We start from the raw sequence: 5,855 nt of genomic DNA on the forward strand, positions 1-5,855 counted from the left end.
TATTGTCCACAGGTGAACATGTCATGGAAAGTGAGAGAAATCGCAATTATAGAAAGACTTGCTTCTGAAGGAAGGTGAACATTAAAACATCGCCAAAACAGGGACTTGAACCCTGGACCCTCAGATTAAAAGTCTGATGCTCTACCGACTGAGCTATCCGGGCTCTGATTTCACTTGTTTTCATACACCTAACCTGCCGGGCAGATGCACGTCAGATCGTACATTTCCCCAGAGACACAGGCCTCCATTCCAAATGATACACTCAACGCAATCTGAACTAGGCATCACCTCCATAGATGCGATACTTCCAAGACCTCGTGGCGCAACGGTAGCGCGTCTGACTCCAGATCAGCAGGTTGCGTGTTCAAATCACGTCGTGGTCAGAATTTTGATGTGTGCAATCTCTGCCTTCTTTACACAGCGAAGTCAAAGAATCAGCACAAGTACCAATGTGGCTTTACAGTACAAATCTTGCAAGAAAACGACCAATCCAATGCTGCTTCAGATGACAGTTGTCTCTCACAAAAGCATGGCACACTGCAAATTCCTAAATCAGATGATGCTGTGGGATTGACAGGCTTATATCAGTCTTCAAACAGGGAGTTTAAACCTGGAGTTTCAGATTAAAAATCCTAAAGCTTTCAGACTACGCTGTTTTGGCTATGGGATTGTATTGTCCACAGGTGAACATGTCATGGAAAGTGAGAGAAATCGCAATTATAGAAAGACTTGCTTCTGAAGGAAGGTGAACATTAAAACATCGCCAAAGTAGGGACTTGAACCCTGGACTCTCAGATTAAAAGTCTGATGCTCTACCGACTGAGCTATCCGGGCTCTCATTTCACTTGTTTTCATACACCTAACCTGCCGGGCAGATGCACATCAGATCGTACATTTCCCCAGAGACACAGGCCTCCATTCCAAATGATACACTCAACGCAATCTGAACTAGGCATCACCTCCATAGATGCGATTCTTCCAAGACCTCGTGGTGCAACGGTAGCGCGTCTGACTCCATATCAGAAGGTTGCGTGTTCAAATCACGTCGTGGTCAGAATTTTGATGTGTGCAATCTCTGCCTTCTTTACACAGCGAAGTCAAAGAATCAGCACAAGTACCAATGTGGCTTTACAGTACAAATCTTGCAAGAAAACGACCAATCCAATGCTGCTTCAGATGACAGTTGTCTCTCACAAAAGCATGGCACACTGCAAATTCCTAAATCAGATGATGCTGTGGGATTGACAGGCTTAAATCAGTCTTCAAACAGGGAGTTTAAAACTGGAGTTTCAGATTAAAAATCCTAAAGCTTTCAGACTAAGCTGTTTTGGCTATGGGATTGTATTGTCCACAGGTGAACATGTCATGGAAAGTGAGAGAAATCGCAATTATAGAAAGACTTGCTTCTGAAGGAAGGTGAACATTAAAACATCGCCAAAACAGGGACTTGAACCCTGGACCCTCAGATTAAAAGTCTGATGCTCTACCGACTGAGCTATCCGGGCTCTGATTTCACTTGTTTTCATACACCTAACCTGCCGGGCAGATGCACGTCAGATCGTACATTTCCCCAGAGACACAGGCCTCCATTCCAAATGATACACTCAACGCAATCTGAACTAGGCATCACCTCCATAGATGCGATACTTCCAAGACCTCGTGGCGCAACGGTAGCGCGTCTGACTCCAGATCAGCAGGTTGCGTGTTCAAATCACGTCGTGGTCAGAATTTTGATGTGTGCAATCTCTGCCTTCTTTACACAGCGAAGTCAAAGAATCAGCACAAGTACCAATGTGGCTTTACAGTACAAATCTTGCAAGAAAACGACCAATCCAATGCTGCTTCAGATGACAGTTGTCTCTCACAAAAGCATGGCACACTGCAAATTCCTAAATCAGATGATGCTGTGGGATTGACAGGCTTATATCAGTCTTCAAACAGGGAGTTTAAACCTGGAGTTTCAGATTAAAAATCCTAAAGCTTTCAGACTACGCTGTTTTGGCTATGGGATTGTATTGTCCACAGGTGAACATGTCATGGAAAGTGAGAGAAATCGCAATTATAGAAAGACTTGCTTCTGAAGGAAGGTGAACATTAAAACATCGCCAAAGTAGGGACTTGAACCCTGGACTCTCAGATTAAAAGTCTGATGCTCTACCGACTGAGCTATCCGGGCTCTGATTTCACTTGTTTTCATACACCTAACCTGCCGGGCAGATGCACATCAGATCGTACATTTCCCCAGAGACACAGGCCTCCATTCCAAATGATACACTCAACGCAATCTGAACTAGGCATCACCTCCATAGATGCGATTCTTCCAAGACCTCGTGGCGCAACGGTAGCGCGTCTGACTCCATATCAGAAGGTTGCGTGTTCAAATCACGTCGTGGTCAGAATTTTGATGTGTGCAATCTCTGCCTTCTTTACACAGCGAAGTCAAAGAATCAGCACAAGTACCAATGTGGCTTTACAGTACAAATCTTGCAAGAAAACGACCAATCCAATGCTGCTTCAGATGACAGTTGTCTCTCACAAAAGCATGGCACACTGCAAATTCCTAAATCAGATGATGCTGTGGGATTGACAGGCTTAAATCAGTCTTCAAACAGGGAGTTTAAAACTGGAGTTTCAGATTAAAAATCCTAAAGCTTTCAGACTAAGCTGTTTTGGCTATGGGATTGTATTGTCCACAGGTGAACATGTCATGGAAAGTGAGAGAAATCGCAATTATAGAAAGACTTGCTTCTGAAGGAAGGTGAACATTAAAAGTACGCCCGAACAGGGACTTGAACCCTGGACCCTCGGATTAAAAGTATGATGCTCTACCGACTGAGCTATCCGGGCTCTGATTTTACTTGTTTTCATACACCTAACCTGCCGGGCAGATGCAGGTCAGATCGTACATTTCCCCAGAGACACAGGCCTCCATTCCAAATGATACACTCAACGAAATCTGAACTAGGCATCACCTCCATAGATGCGATTCTTCCAAGACCTCGTGGCGCAACGGTAGTGCGTCTGACTCCAGATCAGAAGGTTGCGTGTTCAAATCACGTCGTGGTCAGAATTTTGATGTGTGCAATCTCTGCCTTCTTTACACAGCGAAGTCAAAGAATCAGCACAAGTACCAATGTGGCTTTACAGTACAAATCTTGCAAGAAAACGCCCAATCCAATGCTGCTTCAGATGACAGTTGTCTCTCACAAAAGCATGGCACACTGCAAATTCCTAAATCAGATGATGCTGTGGGATTGACAGGCTTAAATCAGTCTTCAAACAGGGAGTTTAAAACTGGAGTTTCAGATTAAAAATCCTAAAGCTTTCAGACTAAGCTGTTTTGGCTATGGGATTGTATTGTCCACAGGTGAACATGTCATGGAAAGTGAGAGAAATCGCAATTATAGAAAGACTTGCTTCTGAAGGAAGGTGAACATTAAAACATCGCCAAAATAGGGACTTGAACCCTGGACCCTCAGATTAAAAGTCTGATGCTCTACCGACTGAGCTATCCGGGCTCTGATTTCGCTTGTTTTCATACACCTAACCTGCCGGGCAGATGCACGTCAGATCGTACATTTCCCCAGAGACACAGGCCTCCATTCCAAATGATACACTCAACGAAATCTGAACTAGGCATCACCTCCATAGTTGCGATTCTTCCAAGACCTCGTGGCGCAACGGTAGCGCGTCTGACTCCAGATCAGAAGGTTGCGTGTTCAAATCACGTCGTGGTCAGAATTTTGATGTGTGCAATCTCTGCCTTCTTTACACAGCGAAGTCAAAGAATCAGCACAAGTACCAATGTGGCTTTACAGTACAAATCTTGCAAGAAAACGACCAATCCAATGCTGCTTCAGATGACAGTTGTCTCTCACAAAAGCATGGCACACTGCAAATTCCTAAATCAGATGATGCTGTGGGATTGACAGGCTTAAATCAGTCTTCAAACAGGGAGTTTAAACCTGGAGTTTCAGATTAAAAATCCTAAATCTTTCAGACTAAGCTGTTTTGGCTATGGGATTGTATTGTCCACAGGTGAACATGTCATGGAAAGTGAGAGAAATCGCAATTATAGAAAGACTTGCTTCTGAAGGAAGGTGAACATTAAAAGATCACCCAAACAGGGACTTGAACCCTGGACCCTCAGATTAAAAGTCTGATGCTCTAACGACTGAGCTATCCGGGCTCTGATTTTACTTGTTTTCATACACCTAACCTGCCGGGCAGATGCACGTCAGATCGTACATTTCCCCAGAGACACAGGCCTCCATTCCAAATGATACACTCAACGAAATCTGAACTATGCATCACCTCCATAGATGCAATTCTTCCAAGACCTCGTGGCGCAATGGTAGCGCGTCTGACTCCAGATCAGAAGGTTGCGTGTTCAAATCACGTCGTGGTCAGAATTTTGATGTGTGCAATCTCTGCCTTCTTTACACAGCGAAGTCAAAGAATCAGCACAAGTACCAATGTGGCTTTACAGTACAAATCTTGCAAGAAAACGACCAATCCAATGCTGCTTCAGATGACAGTTGTCTCTCACAAAAGCATGGCACACTGCAAATTCCTAAATCAGATGATGCTGTGGGATTGACAGGCTTAAATCAGTCTTCAAACAGGGAGTTTAAACCTGGAGTTTCAGATTAAAAATCCTAAAGCTTTCAGACTAAGCTGTTTTGGCTATGGGATTGTATTGTCCACAGGTGAACATGTCATGGAAAGTGAGAGAAATCGCAATTATAGAAAGACTTGCTTCTGAAGGAAGGTGAACATTAAAAGATCACCCAAACAGGGACTTGAACCCTGGACCCTCAGATTAAAAGTCTGATGCTCTTCCGACTGAGCAATCCGGGCTCTGATTTTACTTGTTTTCATACACCTAACCTGCCGGGCAGATGCACGTCAGATCGTACATTTCCCCAGAGACACAGGCCTCCATTCCAAATGCTCCAGTCAACGAAATCTGAACTAGGCATCACCTCCATAGATGCGATTCTTCCAAGACCTCGTGGCGCAACGGTAGCGCGTCTGACTCCAGATCAGAAGGTTGCGTGTTCAAATCACGTCGTGGTCAGAATTTTGATGTGTGCAATCTCTGCCTTCTTTACACAGCGAAGTCAAAGAATCAGCACAAGTACCAATGTGGCTTTACAGTACAAATCTTGCAAGAAAACGACCAATCCAATGCTGCTTCAGATGACAGTTGTCTCTCACAAAAGCATGGCACACTGCAAATTCCTAAATCAGATGATGCTGTGGGATTGACAGGCTTATATCAGTCTTCAAACAGGGAGTTTAAACCTGTAGTTTCAGATTAAAAATCCTAAAGCTTTCAGACTAAGCTGTTTTGGCTATGGGATTGTATTGTCCACAGGTGAACATGTCATGGAAAGTGAGAGAAATCGCAATTATAGAAAGACTTGCTTCTGAAGGAAGGTGAACATTAAAACATCGCCAAAATAGGGACTTGAACCCTGGACCCTCAGATTAAAAGTCTGATGCTCTACCATCTGAGCTATCCGGGCTCTGATTTCACTTGTTTTCATACACCTAACCTGCCGGGCAGATGCACGTCAGATCGTACATTTCCCCAGAGACACAGGCCTCCATTCCAAATGATACACTCAACGCAATCTGAACTAGGCATCACCTCCATAAATGCGATTCTTCCAAGACCTCGTGGCACAACGGTAGTGCGTCTGACTCCAGATCAGAAGGTTGCGTGTTCAAATCACGTCGTGGTCAGAATTTTGATGTGTGCAATCTCTGCCTTCTTTACACAGCGAAGTCAAAGAATCAGCACAAGTACCAATGTGGCTTTACAGTACAAATCTTGCAAGAAAACGACC

The 5,855-nt window shown here is 44.2% G+C and overlaps 3 non-coding genes across 3 annotated transcripts; all 3 read left to right on the forward strand.

Moving 5' to 3' along the window:
* The first annotated feature begins 3,666 nt into the window (after nucleotides 1–3,666).
* Nucleotides 3,667–3,738, forward strand: trnaw-cca (transfer RNA tryptophan (anticodon CCA)). The gene has a single exon. It is a non-coding gene; the product is annotated as a tRNA-Trp (tRNA).
* Nucleotides 3,739–4,337: 599 nt separating this feature from the next.
* Nucleotides 4,338–4,409, forward strand: trnaw-cca (transfer RNA tryptophan (anticodon CCA)). Its single transcript has one exon. It is a non-coding gene; the product is annotated as a tRNA-Trp (tRNA).
* Nucleotides 4,410–5,008: 599 nt separating this feature from the next.
* On the forward strand, nucleotides 5,009–5,080 carry trnaw-cca (transfer RNA tryptophan (anticodon CCA)). The gene has a single exon. It is a non-coding gene; the product is annotated as a tRNA-Trp (tRNA).
* Nucleotides 5,081–5,855: the final 775 nt, after the last annotated feature.

The sequence above is a fragment of the Salvelinus alpinus genome, chromosome 2, assembly GCF_045679555.1.
Source record: "Salvelinus alpinus chromosome 2, SLU_Salpinus.1, whole genome shotgun sequence".
NCBI lineage: Eukaryota > Metazoa > Chordata > Actinopteri > Salmoniformes > Salmonidae > Salvelinus > Salvelinus alpinus.